This window comes from Myotis daubentonii, chromosome 17 (genome assembly GCF_963259705.1).
Source record: "Myotis daubentonii chromosome 17, mMyoDau2.1, whole genome shotgun sequence".
Classification (NCBI taxonomy): Eukaryota; Metazoa; Chordata; class Mammalia; order Chiroptera; family Vespertilionidae; genus Myotis; species Myotis daubentonii.
The window spans coordinates 9,356,800-9,371,525 of NC_081856.1; the positions used below are offsets into that span (position 1 = coordinate 9,356,800).

A 14,726-nucleotide genomic window follows, 5' to 3' on the forward strand; every position below is an offset into this window, starting at 1 on the left:
GACAAAACCTTGGGGCTCTTGTGGTAACACCATGGAACCCTTCTCCCCAGGTGCAAACGCAAACTATTGAATAAAAATAAACAATGGACTTCACTGCTTCACTTTCTTTTCCTCCGTGACTTGATAATTCCAAGAATCTCGGTTTGCCTCTCTTAAATACCAAGACAAATGAGGTCTTGGATGCACAGATTTATCCAGAAATCCATTAACTGATGATGAAAGAGGCAGAACCTTGGAGGCAGGAACCATGTGGCTCTCACATACTGAAGCTTTAACAGTTTTTATGGTCAAGAGCCCAGAGGATGCTGAAATCAAGAGCTTAGAACAGGGGTGGGCAAACTTTTTGACTCGAGGGCCACAATGGGTTCTTAAACTGGACCAGAGGGCCGGAACAAAAGCATGGATGGAGTGTTTGTGTGAACTAATATAAATTCAAAGTAAACATCATTACATAAAAGGGTACGGTCTTTTTTTTTTTTTTTTTTTTTTTAGTTTTATTCATTTCAAACGGGCCGTAGTTTGCCCACGGCTGGCTTAGAAGAAGAGAAGAGTCTGTGATAGATATAATAGCCCAACAGAAATAGTGAGAGTGGAAATTCAGGGCAGATTTTATGAAGATCCTGTGACTCAAGACCTAGATTGATATGAGTTCATGTGAGAACCTGATTCCATCTCATGCCATCATAGGACAAGAAGAGGGCTAAAGAAAGAAAAGTATAGAAAGAGTGGCCTGGGCTCTGCAATTATGCAGGTCATGGTTGGGACCCAAGTTGTAATTTCAAATTGACGGTGTGATTTCACCATCCTAAGAATCTTAGGATGACAAGTAGTTATGAAGCCACAATTATCCTGTGGTGTATCCTGCTTCTTCCCCTGCCATTCTGAGAATGAAAGAAACTGGTGGAATCATTAGCAGTTGCCCCAGTCTCACAGCTGTCTTTGTCACCTTCTTCACCAAAGCACTCCACCTCTTGTTCTACTTGGTGGCTGATGGGTGGGTTGTAACTGACAGAAGAATCTAAATTACCATCTTGTCAAACACAGGTTTAAACTGGGCCTGCATGACTTCACCACTTTAGGGCAAGGGTTAAGAAATATCTAATTTTACCAGATGGAAATTTGCAGAGTGATGAATAATTTTTAATTATTCAACACTAGATCTTGCTGAGACAACCAAAGCACCTTAAGTGATTTTTTTAAAAAAATCACTTATCTTCAGGTTTGTGTACTTCCTGGCCTTATTTATGGTCAGACAGGCTTAGGCTAGCATCTCAACTTTGCCACCAGCTGTGTGACCGTGGTCTAATTATTCATTTTTGAGGATCTCATATTTCTCATTGAAGATAATAATAGCTATCTTGCAGGGATTACATAAAAATTAAGTGAAATAATACAAATGCAAGGGTTTAGAGGAGCCTATGCTCTCCTATAGTTTTTCAATTACTATTTGCTTAATGACAAATGATTGCTTGAATGGACAGTCAATAAATGGGAAAATGTTTCTTTTCTTACACATCCTCATTCCGGGATCATCTAAGACATAAACATGAAAAATAAACACCGTGTTTATACTTACATAGGAATTTATCATTCATAAAGTGAGACATTACTTCCTTTAATCTTCATAAAATCCTTGAAAGACAGTTTAGGCAGCGTTTGACATTTGTATTTTATAAGAAGAGAAAGTGAGGCTAAGGGCAGTAATTTTAATTATCCAGATTCGTATAGTTAAAAGAAGGAAAGGGGGACTCAAGCCCAGGTCTTCTAACTTTAACACCAAATTCTTTCCATTTTAGAAAACCACCAGCCCACATAGCTTTGAACACTGAACCAACCCATCTGGATTCAATGAACCAAGTGTTAACACAATCAAAATAGATATTTCCTTCCTGACTAAACTTGATTAATTGCTTAATCTATCGATAGTATCATTTCTGGAAAACACAAAAAAGGCCTTTTCATATGAAGTTGTCAGAAAAAAATTCAAGCTCAGAATAAGCCATCTTTTAATCACCTTCTGTTGTGTTCTTTCCAAGATGGCTCCTAGTGGAACAAAGATTAGGACATAGTCATTTCATCATGTCATTCTCAATGTTCTTACCTGCCAATCAGTATCTAGAACAATTTCACATGAAGCTGTCTGTGTCAGGCTGATGACGAAGGACATTTATATTAGACACCAAAGGATGGACTCAGAAACTCCAAGAACACTTGGCTACTTACATGGAATGATATCCTGAAATTAAGTAGTAAAATTAAAGGGGGAAGAGATGTATTAATATTTACTGAATGCCTACGACATGCTAAGCACTAAAATGAAAACTTTAAATCAAGTATCCCACGCAATCTCCCCACATACGTGAAAGGTAGATATTTTTATCCCCATTGTACAAGTAAGATTCTGTAGCTCATAGAATTTAGGTAACCTGTCCAAGATTAGTGGCTGAGCTTCAGTTAATACCCTGACTTGTCTGAACCCAGAGTCCATTGATTTATCATCTGATCAGGAATTCTCAACTAGAAATCCACTGAGCAGAGCAGAGCTCTCAGGAAAGAAAAAGCACAAATATCCATAACCTGTTCTAGCACCAATATTCTGATTCAGTACAGCTGAAATAGAGCTCATACTTCTGTTGTTTTAACAAGTTTTTGAGGTTATTATAAGGGACATCTAGGTATGAAAAATGATTCCATGTTGCCTACTCAGTGGGCAAAAACATATTTCTTAACAGTGGTGGAACTTGGTGTGTTTGTCACTTAGCTGGCGTAATGAGTATGGATTGCTCCTTGACACCTAAGGTGCAAGAAAGATCCCATTTCTCTGTATTTGAAAATCAAATTATGTCCTTTTAAACTCTCCCTTATCTGTGCTAATCAGTCATTTGTATAACCTCAGCTCATGCTAGAAGCTCTCAGGATTACTAAAAAATTAGGAAGGGACCTTTACTTCCGGCCACTCACAGTCATCACCATTACTCAATCTGTCACATAGCATTGGTTCTTCCCATTTGCACAAACCACAGAGTCACCAGCTTTTCACACAGACACTATGGCTCCCAAGCTATTGTCCCAAACTCCTATCCTTTTAAGATCATGACACTTCCTGTGTGCTCCTGGGAGTAGTTCTACCGAACTCAAGGGACCTAGAGGTCTAATATTTCTTCTTAATCTCATGGGAACTCCCTTAATATCCTCCAAATCTACCAAGTAAAGTAGCCCTTATATTCAACCCTTGGACTGCTGTCCACTTGTCTTTCTCCACATTTTCTCTTTAACAAGGAAATGTAATGGTTAACTAGGATGCATAAAACAGTTTAGGTCCAAGAATTATCAAATAGCATTTTTGCCTTTTATGGAAATAAAATCAGTTTAAAGATGCATGAGTTAGTCTTCTATCCCCAAGGATGAACAAGTACTTTCTCAAAGCAACAAAAACAAAACACAAATTTGAGTCTTCCTATTCTGCTACATTAAATTCTCATTAACTCACCTTGCCATGCTGTTTATAGACTCTAATGCAAAATGAGATGGTATTCAAATCAATGTGCATATGTTTGGTCATAACAGGTACCTAATAACAAATTAGCAGAATATGGTAAAACAAAACAACTAAAAAACATGGCCCCTTCCTCACATGGCCTTATAGCCCTGTTATGAAATGCAGTATATGTAGAATGACCCTGAACTTTCATACATTGAGCATTCTTTCTCTTTTCTGTTATTTACTACTATGAGCACTCTTTGAATCTAGGATTTCTACCCTGGGGGGGAGGGAATTAAAACATTGATGTTGTGGTACAATTATTCTCTTTAAACAACAAAATAAGGTGTGACAAGGTACTTTGAAAACTGTAAAATATTTTACCAATGTACCAGAAGTTCTAAAAAATAAGAAAGAAGTAGAGAATTGTGTCATTGCCTTCTGCAATAACCTCACCTCTGGCTTCTTTTTATCTTTTCTACCCTAATTTCTTCCTTGTTGCACTGTCCTCATCCACTTTGGTTTATCTTTAATTGTGTTTTATCTTATTAAGTTCAGTGTATTCAAGGAAAATGCTTCACATCCTATCTGTAATAACATGAGATATTAAACCAGCAAACATAGGGGCCTTATTTATAGATAATCTATAAAGCGATGCCATTTCAAGTGCTGAGTAGAGGTATAAACCTTTCAAGGAGTCAAAGATGGGAAGGTTGAAAAGGAGGAGATTAGGAAAGGCTACGTGAAAGAAACAAGGTAAATTAAAGAAGATCTAGAGAAAGGGGTAGGTTTGGAACAAAATGGCATATATAATAGACAGTGGGGTTGCCTGGCATATTGGTGAACAGTAAAAGACAAAACTCTACTTTCAAGGAGGTGAGGCATAATTCTTCCCTCTTTAAGTGTGGGTTGCATATAGCGATTTCCTTCCAAAAGGTACAGGTTGGAAAGCAGATAAAAAGAATAATTTTAGAGTGGAGAAACTCGACAAGCAATACCTAAGCCAAATAAATGAGGTTAGCCTCAATAGTGACAAGTCATGTTTATAGAACACATTCTTCATATGATGTGACATAGATGACACTTTGCTTCCTCTGTGGTCTTCCTCCAAGAAGCCCATAGCCCAATCTAATCAAGAGAAAAGCATCAGACAAATCCCAGTTGAGGGGAGCTACAAAATTCCTGACCTGTAGTCCTCAAAACTGTCAAGGTCATCAAAATCCAGGAACGTCTGAGAAACTGTCATAGCCGAGAGGAGCCTAAGAATACAGACTGAGTATAACTTGGCATCCTTGATGGGATCCTGGAGCAGAGAAAAAGACATTGAATAAAAAAACAAAGGAAATCTGAATCAAGTAGGAACTTTAGTTAATGACACTGTATCTATACTCATGCATTAATTATAACAAATATGCTATAATAATGTTAGTAATTTAGGAATCTGGGTGAGGGGTATGTGTGTACTGTACTCTCTTGCTATTTTCATAATATTTTTGTAAATCTAGAACTGCTCTAAGATTGGAAGTTAATAAACAGAGGCTTTTTTAAAATGGTAACTCTAGGAAATAGAGGCTACTGAATGTCAAAGGGCCTAGCCCAAGGTCACTCAACTAGTTATGGCTAAGTTAGAATCAGAGCTGAGATCCTCTGACTCCAGTCCTTGCAGAGTGAAGCAAAGAATCAGAACAGGAGGAGACTATGGCTAGAATACCTTCTCTCAAATAAAAACAGAGACTTCAACCTACCCACCCGTAGGATATTCAGAGAATACAAATGAAGCTCAGACAATGACAGTGTGCTAACTGATGATAATGTCAACAGGAAGAAAATTAAAATGTGTTTCTTTTTCAAGTTACACAGGCTTGCTTGAGTTGGCTTAAGCTACACTAAACATTCCACCCTCAAACCCTACAAGAAACAGTTATGTTATAGATATGAAATCTCTGTTTTTACAATCACGTAAATGTTTCAAGATTTATAAAAGGCATGGGGTTTGTCAGGAGAGTGGGGTCACTGTCTCTGACATTCGGTCTGATGCTAGTTCCACATGCTGGGGCTCCTGCCACGAGCCATACACTTTGCCAGGGCTTTTTCATTCAGCCCCCCAAATAACGCCATGAAGTCAAAAACATCACACCTGTTTCCAAGGTTGAGCAAACTGCATTTCCAAGAGGTTACATGATTTTTCCAAAGTCATCCAAGTGAATTGGAACCCAGGTTTCCTCAGTCAGAAAACCATAATGCCTTTCTACCTCTCTGACCTTAGATGAATCATTGCATTATTTGTCAAATACACTATGACGCTTATCATGTGCTGAGCATGATTGAAAATGCTTTACAAATATTACATTTTTAATACTCACACCACTTACTAGGAAGTTGTTATTAATGTCCCCATTTTAGAAACAAAGAAACCAGCTTACCTTCTGAATCTCTTCCTCTTTTTCTATAAATGATTTCAAAGAGTTCCCTACAGCCATTGCAGTCACCAAGTCAACAACAGGCAGTATGTCTCAAAGTCAAGTTCCCAGCCTTGAGCCTGAGACAAAGACTACTTTGAGGACTGGGCAAAATCTTTTGCTGTGGCACCTTAATCCTCAGGCCAAAACTCTGGAACAAAAATTCATCAAGTTTAATCTGCCTTGGAAAAGCTATAGCAGACAGATGACATCAGCTGACATTTGTGAAATTTGCTACTTTAGTACATATTCATTTGAAAGGGTGCCTGAAAATATAATAAAGAAGTAAAAGCATCCAAAAAGCTTCTGTCAAAAGGACTCAATCTTTCATCTTTTCGCTTAAAAAAAAAATGAGAAAAAGGAAGGAGAAGGGAAGAGGAGAAAAGGAAAGAGAGACAGAGAAAGGTAGAAGGAGAGAAAGAACAGAATGTAATCATATTTGACCTAGTAAAATCTTTCTAGAAGTTAATGATAGACTAAATAAGCAAAATATCAAGTGTAATATAATAGACCTAGTGTCATCTAAACCTGGGATCAAATCTCTCTTCCATCCCTTAAGACCATTGATAAGTTCCTTAACCCCTTTAAGTATCTGTTTCTTTGCCTAAATAGTCAGAACAACTACTTTATAAGATTTTGTGTGATTAAATGAAATAATATATGTAAGGAGCCTAGTATGTGCCTAGCACATAATAGGTACTCAGCAAAAGTTAATTCTTTGCCAGCCACTTCCTAGATGTCTCAAATAGTAGTAGATAAGTCCAGGGAGGGAAGGTCTGAGAACATAATAAAAATGCAAATGGAAAACCTTACATTGAACCAGCACAGCAAAGAGTAGTAGTTGACTGGTCATTCTCAGAACACAATGGAATCAGATGACCTCAAGAATCATACAGAAATGTGCATTACTGCACTGAAGGAAACATTGGTAATCCCAGCTAGCACGTTCTATTTCAGATTCCTTAAAGCAATGAGCAGAGTAAATGGAGGCTAAGATATTCTAATCATTGTCAGCCCACAAAAATAACAAGTATGTCTTGAGAGTTTCCTTAGTGGCATTGTTCAGTCATGTAAAATATCAACACCTGAGTCGAAAAATCACGCTCTTTTTTCCATGGATGAGACATGGGCTGTCTCCTATTGCAAATGCCTGAGACTTCCATCAGGTAGACTTTCAATAATTAACCTATGTATTCAGAAAATTCTTCTCTCTTTACAACCTTCAGTCAACATTCCTTTCATGCTCACAACATCAAAACAGCAAGCAGAGTTTGCTACTAAAGTTCTAGGTTCAAATTCCTGATGTTTTAGTTACTATACAAGCTCTCTGGGCCTCTGTTTTCTCATTTAAAACTAGAGGCTCAGTGCATGAAAATTCGTGCCTGGGGGGGTGTCTCTCAGCCCAGCCTGCCACCTCTCACAGTCCAGGAGCCCTCAGGGGATGTCCTACTGACGGCTCTGCAGGAGGTGACTGGGCTGATCAGGGGAAGGTGCTGCCCCCATCATCCCACTGCTGCTGCCACTGCTGGCTGCAGCGGCTGTTAGGCCTGAGCCCTGGGCCTTGCAGCTGCCTGAGCCCACAGCTGCCTGAGCCCATGGCTGCCTGAGCCCCGGGCCTTGCAGCTGCTGTGGCTTTGTCCAGATGGACGTCTGAATGGACATCCGGAAGATGTCTGCCCTAATTAGCATATTACCCTTTTATTAGTATAGATGTAAAGATTATTAAGTATTAAGTATTAAGTTAAGAGTTAAATATCTTTATAGGGAATTGAATGAGCTAAAAGAGTCTAAATGTCCATCAGTATCTCTACATACATTTGTTACTCAATATGTGGCAGGTACTAATTTATTTATTCACATTATTGTTTATTGTCATTTCTGAGTCCCATTCCTTATGAATGCTCTCAAACACCTCCAGCCTGAACTCATAGTGAACCTCCAGTTTGTTTGTGCCTCAGACACCATATTGAAAATCTGTCCTTCTGATACAGCATATAGTTTCCTAATCCAGACGATTCTGATCAAGTCCTTCCCCAAGAGCTTCTCAGGAAACTCTGTACTTGGGAATTTGAGCAAGAGAAAAAGTCCTGCCCAGGCTTTTCGTAGGATTAAGAGCTAGAAATAAATGTATTCTCACTGACATTGCAAAGGGAGGCACGGCTATTTGACACATTGGTTGATAATCAGGGAGAAGATGCTGGTAGCCAAGAGGACTGATTTGCAGGTTATCAAATTACTCAGGTTAATCCGGAGAAAGATGGCCACAAGGGGAACTAAGAAAATTAAGACATTAAACAGCAAAGTGGAAGTGAGTACACAGGTCTCTACCATTGTTGAGCTTAACATAAACAACATGGGCATTCTGGATTTTGAATAGCTTATGACTGTTCATGCATTCAAATGGCATCCTTGAGATAATTAAAAACGTCTCAAAAACCAGTGAGTGAGTTGTCAAAGCAGATAACTCAATAGAGATGTCAGCTATCTGTACAATAGCCGTCAAAACAGTGACTAAGATTTAAGACTAGAATGACTTTCACTTTCCTTGCCCAATTGGTGGAATGACAGTGACTTTTTAACTAGCGTACGCTCAATAAAATGTAGGCTTTGGAAAAGAGGGAGAGGCTGGAAGGGAAGGAAGCTGAGCTGCTTGAAGGATTATATCCCCAAAAAGTCTACCGTGAACTATTGGAGAGACCTAGTTTTACCTTTTCTTTCTACATCAGAAATCACTTTCAAAAATGCAAACGTAACTCATGTTCATCCCTGATTGAAACTCTTCACGAAGGTCACATTTCATAGAATGCATGGTCTTTTGTGATCTATCTTTACATCATCATATCTACAGTTTTTCATGAGGCATGCAGACAATTAATTGGCACCCCTTCCTCTCCCTCCAAACCTATCATTTATTCTTATCTGCCATGTGGTTTCTCTGGGATATTTTTGTAAATTATATATCCTGGTTCAAGATCCTCAGTAAGCTCCCCTTTTGTGGCAGAGAACTCCAGGTAGAATGTCCTGTGCTAAGAACCTCCAAGGTGTCTTTTATGTCCATTAATGAGGTGACTTTGGGAAATCACCTAGGGATGGAGGCTGGTTTTCAGTGGAGCCCACCATGTGACTAGAAGGTTGGGACTTTCAGTCCCACCCCTGACCTCCCAGGAGCAGAGAAGAGCTGGTGGTTGAATCTATTACCAATGGTCAATGATTTAATCAGACATGCCTCTGTGATGAAGCCTCCATTAAAAACCAAAATGCTGGGGTTCTGAGAGTTTCCCAGGTGGTGCATATGTGGAAGTTCTGGGAGAGTGGCACCTAGAGAGGGCATGGAGGCTCCAAACACTTTCCCGCATACCTTACCCTCTGTCTCTCTTTCATCTGGCTGCTCCTAAATTATATCCTTTGACCATAAACCTGTTGTCTAGTAACATGTTTCTCTGAGTTCTGTGAGCTGCTCTAGCAAATTAATCAAACTCAAGGAGTGGGTCTTGAGAACCTCCAATTTGTGAGTCAGAAGCACAGGTAACAATCTGGGCTTGGGAATGGTGTCTGAATTTGGGGAAGGGAAGGCAGTCTTAACAGGTTGAACCCTTACCTTATGGAATCTGATGCTATCTCCAGGTAAATAGTGTCACATTGAATTACATTGTGGAACGTCCAGTAATTGGAGAATTACTTGGTGGTGTGGAGACATTGCAAGGCAATCTCACAAGGCTGATGGTATAAGTGTGGGGTGTGCAGGGGGTTGGGCGAGGAGAAGGTGAAAGATAGAATCCTCACATAGTTTCTCTATAACCTTTTGCACTTCTGTGCCTTTCTGAGTTTAGATAGATTGATTTCTGCATTTTCCAGAGTGATTATGCCAAGAGTCAAGGGCCAAGGGTCCCTTGTCTTATGACACTGAGTATGATAATTGATACCATTTCAATACTTGTTATGATTGAATCTGACTTATCTATTCCTCATTCTGAGATGTTGTGCTGACTCAAGAACCAATCAAGGAATGTGAAAGAATTTGGTGGGTTTGCCAAGACTTTCTACATCTTATCTTACAAGTTACTGGCAGCCGTGGGAGTGGATTGAGCTACTTAGGGTTGAGTGACAGTGGAGTCCATTTAATTAGTAGTAACAAATTTCAGTAATAGAAGACATTTATATAATAACGAAGACTGAGTAGTAAGGCTCTATCGCCGTGGAGTGCTGGAAAGAGTAGGAGGAAGAGAATGTCCAAGACTTTGTACATAATAATGATGCACTTCATTGAATTTTGGGCATTGTTTTGCTTGAGCAGTTTATACCTCTCAAAACTACCACTGCTTATGTGTACAAATGAGATCAAATAATATCTAGGGTTCCAACAACTGTTACCCTATCCATTAAGGGAATCATATTAATATAAACCATATGATCCTCTTAAAGTCATGCTGTTTTGTACTCTGGAGTCTTTAGCATGCTCATGAGTCATCTTTCTACTAGGAAATGATGCCCTCTAAAACACACTAACATCAAAACCCTCATCAGATAATCAGCTCTGCTATGGGTCTTCCTGACGACAGTATGGCATCTTGTTATGAGGATAAGGGGGAGTTACCAAGTGCATTTGCAAAATCAAAAGCAACCCGCTGATGACTTACCCAGCTCAAGTTGACACTACTATCTGTCTTACGTTAGCAGTACTTCTGTTGCCAAATGACACATGACTTCCCTCTTCCACCTGTCCCTACTTGATGACTGTTACCAGTTATAAAGAATGGCTTATAAAATCTTTGCCAAAGAACCAGGAATGATTTTCAAATTCACGTTTACAAATGAACACACTGTTAAGATAAAGGGGGGAGGATGAGAAAACAAATGTTCGCATGATTTCCCTTCACCAATAATCCTAAAGTCTCCTAAGTGGCCCCATCCTGTGCCTTCCTCTTTCTGAGCATCCAAATTCTGCCAATTAGGTGAGAATTAGCTTGTAGCCTACCTCATCCATGAAGCCTTCTCTGATCATTCACTCCATCTGTCCATGGAAAAACTTGAGCAGACAAGGCACAGCTCATCATCTAGTCAGGGGTGGGCAAACTTTTTGGCTCGAGGGCCACAATGGGTTCTTAAACTGGACCGGAGGGCCGGAACAAAAGCATGGGTGGAGTGTTTGGGTGAACTAATATAAATTCAAAGTAAACATCATTACATAAAAGGGTACGGTCTTTTTTTCAATAGTTTTATTCTTTTCAAACGGGCCGGATCCGGCCCGCGGGCCGTAGTTTGCCCACAGCTGACTAGGTCTTCTAGAATATGTACTGCCTCTTTTCTGTGCGATTTAGTCATTTTTTCTGTCCATGTTGAATAAACTTGAATCACAAGCTAGAAGATATTAAAAGAGAGTATGAAAAAAATGAAAATAATGTGGCATTTGGAGTCAAGGAGACATAGATTTGAATCCCAACTCCACCACTTAGTAGCAGTATTAGTTAAGAATTGTTTAAACAAACTAACCTGTACTACCCCTGGCTTATTCAAATAGGGATTAATTTTTCTCATATAACTATGAGTCCAGAAAAGGTAATCTAGGGCTGGTGCAGCTGTTCACAGATGGCATCAAGACCCTAGACTCCTACTGAATGACTGCTCCTCCCTGCTAAGTGTACTTTGATTTCATCCTCATGCTTGTAGCCCATGGTTGCATGATGCCTGCTGACTTCTAGATAGTGCTTCTTTGTTTTGTGTTTTTATTATAAGATGGAGAAACCACTATAGGTGGAGAGGTAGACAATACAGGAGAGAAGGAGGATATAATTTGCAGAATAAAGCAGACATTTATCTTTCCTCCATATCCATACAGAATTTTCTATACCTTATGTATCTCATTTAGTACATTATAATATACTTACTTTCACCCACTATACTAGGATCTGTACAAAATCAGGGACCCATGCAATGTTCAAATTTTATCCTGTGTGTTTAGAACCATATAGAGCACACAGTTCACATGTAACTGTTGAGTCGTTTGAATTGAACATTTAAAAAACTTTAAAAGCCTAAACCCTTTAAATATCATTCTTAATTAGCTTAAATAGGAAGTGTCTAAGTGTTAATGCATTTTTAAAGTAGCAATAATATCTCCTACCTACTGTGTAAATGCATCTTTCTATTGGTGCGGGTCAAAGGGGAAGCACAGATGGTTCTTGCCATAATTATGTTAGATAATTAGCAGACCTAGATTCGGGTGGCCCCCAGGACCTATCAGCTTGTCAACTCATTATATAAATAAGAAAATCCAAATTAATACATACACAGCCCAGGAGTTCATAAGCACAATGAGATTTTGAGACATCCCAAATTATCTTTAATACTTTCTTCTTTACATGTCTTTCTTCTCCTTTGAAGTATCTGCTGTGAAAGATGATTAAAATGCAGCTTATTGGATTGGAAATCAAATAAATCAATGTTGTTTTCTTTAAAGCTAGATTTCTTGCAAGGAACCGTTTTTACAATGTTTATTTATCTTTCATCATCGCCAATGGACGGGTCTTTACAACTGATCTGTTGAGGGTCAGTGAAGAATGGGGGAAACTCTTCTTACTGTTCACCTCCGTGGGGCCTTTATTGCATGTTGCTCTTTGTGTTGTTTGTTTCCTTTGTGGCGGAAATGACAAGCAGCATTACAAGAAAGATTCGTCTGTGGCTTGCATTCCTGGAGCACTGGGGGAATGTAAAAAAAGGTGTTATTAATGGAAAAGCATCATTCTCAGAATTCTCTATAGATGCATTGAATCCAGACTGGCATGCAATTTTTTAAAAATAGCGATTAGTGAGAAGAATCTTTAATGTGAGCCAGTGCAGTGCTCACTTTGGGGGAAGTTTATGATTATGAAGATCTCTGATTCTATATTGAGGAGCTTCAATATGTGCTGAACAACAGCAAAATACCAAATAGACCAGCGGTTCTCAACCTGTGGGTCGTGACCCCTTTGGGGGTCGAACGACCCTTTCACAGGGGTCGCCTAAGACCATCAAAAAACACATATATAATCACATATTGTTTTTGTGATTAATCACTATGCTTTAATTATGTTCAATTTGTAACAATGAAAATACATCCTGCATATCAGATATTTACATTACGATTCATAACAGTAGCAAAATTACAGGTATGAAGTAGCAACGAAAATAATTTTATGGTTGGGGGTCACCACAACATGAGAAGCTGCATTAAAGGGTTGCAGCATTAGGAAGGTTGAGAACCACTGAAATAGACTCTTTCATACCAAGTATTAGGGCTTCAGCACTTCAATCTCAAGAAAGAAAAATTACAATAAATAACTACAGTGTAGTTGGGGAAAATTTGGCCTCCAGTACTAAATACAACTTAGGGTTTATCTATTAAAATGGAGGGGATTTCTATAAATAGAAATACTGTCAGAAAATCAAGCCATTCTTAAATCAACACATTAGAACTTGTCCAAGTTCTTGGTCAACTTAAAGTGGTCCCTTTGGGAAACTCCAAACTTACTCCCACAGAGTTGCCATAATAAGGAAATTTGGGCTTTCCTCTTTTGGAATTCTCTCTAGAGCATGAAATGCATCTTTTCAAGTAGCTTCTGTGGCAGTAACAAGATCTCATGCTCAAAAAGGAGATTTATTTATTTATTTTTATTGCTTAAAGTATTACAAAGGGTATTACATATGTGTCCATTAGCTGAGCTTGAACAAAAGGCTGGATGACTAAGGAAGGGTCACAACTCTAGTCTGACTTTGACTTTGTGGGCTGAATTACTGAGCAATGCTATTAGAACCTGGTCAGAAAGGTGACTGCCCAGGGAGGGGTCACAGAAATAGCCTCATTGAGAGAAAGCCAACAGGAATAACTGTGTGGACTCCTCAAGAGATGGACTTTGGACAAAGAAAAAATGTAATCATAAGTTTGACTCCAGGCATGCTTGTTGAAAGCCTTCTTGTTCATTCATTCATTCACTAATTTAGCAGCGTGTTCAGCAAGCATTATGGACGACCTACCAAGTTCTGACCACAGTAGACATTCAAACAAATAGGACCCAGACTCTTCCATGGAGTGTTCAGTCTAGTTGGTGATAAAGAACTTTTAATGGAGTATTACAGAGGCAGGGAAAGCTCTTTGGGAGAGATATGCATAGGCATCACAACATGAGACTCTGACCCAGCGAGTCAGGGTATCATAACCTATTTGGGGTCCTGGACACTTTCAGTGACAGTATTCCATCCCTGTTACACACATTGCTAGAAGACTTAAGTGATTTCTATATGACTCCACTGAGAGAGGACAACTAGAATCTTACACCTGATCTCTCCTGCACTTCATGCTATGTGTCTATCTCCTTTGCTCATTTAAATCTGTATCCTTTCACTGTAGCGGTATAACAGTTTGTTTGGTTTTATGAGTCCTTTTAGGGAATCATCAAACCTGAGTGTGCTCTTGGAGAGCCCCAATACAAGTGAAGAGTTTTTGGTTTTTTTCACAAAGCCTCCCTTCCTCCTTTAGTCCAAATGGTTCTCTGCTTCTAAGCTACCCTAGAACATACAGCATAGTCTGTGACACACATATGATTTATATCATTGTTCGGTTTTTTACCTGCTTATAACTGGGTACTTTATCAACTAGACTCTTAATTCTGCAGGATCTTGCATATATTTTATACGTCCTGTAGGTCCCTCACCACCAGAACTGGGCATACAGTACACCCTCAATGTATGCTTGCTGCAATACAGGGAATGTCTGGCTGTTTATGCGAAAGCGAAAGTCAGCATGGTGGGGG

The 14,726-nt window shown here is 39.1% G+C and overlaps 1 long non-coding RNA gene across 2 annotated transcripts in view; it reads left to right on the forward strand.

Annotated features, from left to right (window-relative positions):
• Window positions 1-14,726, forward strand: part of LOC132219894 (uncharacterized) — a 65,639-nt gene that overhangs the window by 16,424 nt on the left and 34,489 nt on the right. The gene's annotated exons all lie outside the window — the stretch shown is intronic.